Here is a 1069-nt window from a genome sequence, read left to right as displayed (position 1 = left end):
AAATTTGTCTCTAGTGCTGCTTTGCCAAAAGCACCATTGCACCACCCATGCAGACAGCGTGCAGGCCTTGCAAGATGAACCCTTAAACCTCCATTCAGGTAGTTTCATAGGTCATTTTGTAAGAATATATACTATTCCTATATTTTGCAACATTTACACTGAGTCCCACATGATCTAGCAGTATCAATCTAATAGTATCCATGGCAATGTACCATATGTTAATCAATATAAAACAGAAAATAATGGTAAGAATAGACCCATTCTTCCTGTGTGGGCCTGTTATACCAGTCAAACAGAACCTGAAGGAGGGAGTGGGAATGAAAAGAGGGACAATGGCACAGAGAATGGAGCCAAGACAACAAGGCTGATCAAGGCTCGTTTATTCCAGTGTCTCAGAGATATTTATGTATAACCAGCTGCAGCTCAAGGCAACTCAGAAGTAAACAACACATGCAAGCAACTTATCAAGCTTTCTACAACATAGTCACAACATAGTTAATTTGAGCAGAATGTTCTTGTTTGATTATTCTCCTTCAACATAGGAGTATATGACTTTTTTTCTTTCAGGAATTCCGCAAGCCAAGACTGACATTGACTTGTCTATGACTTGTTCATGGGCTGCCTACATCTCCCCCCTTTTATTTAATTGAGAATGGCCTCTGTCTTAGGTTTCCCTCAGTCATCTCTGTCCTTACCCATCATCGGTAACTCTAGCAGCTTGGCCTAGAGCCCTGTCTTAGGTTGGTACAGGTTGCTGAGTATCTTACCCGTCATTGCATACCATTCCAGCTTGACATTAGGCGAGAGATGAAATATACAGCTAACTATCAATTATTTTGATTACAAAGGAGGCTTGGTATGAGGTTTTAAATGATGAATCTCAGTCCAAATAGACTGTAGTAAAATTAACACAAGTTGCAGAACACACGGAAAACATCCCAGACAAAGTAGGAAAAGCAGTAGCAGTCCAGCCAACATTAATAACCAATGGATCCATAGGAACCCTCAAATAATAGGGGGTTGTTAATGAACATGTGTTGCATTTCACTTTAAGCTTATCAATAAGACT

Source organism: Oryctolagus cuniculus, chromosome 15 (genome assembly GCF_964237555.1).
Source record: "Oryctolagus cuniculus chromosome 15, mOryCun1.1, whole genome shotgun sequence".
NCBI lineage: Eukaryota > Metazoa > Chordata > Mammalia > Lagomorpha > Leporidae > Oryctolagus > Oryctolagus cuniculus.
This window is presented reverse-complemented; position numbering follows the sequence as displayed.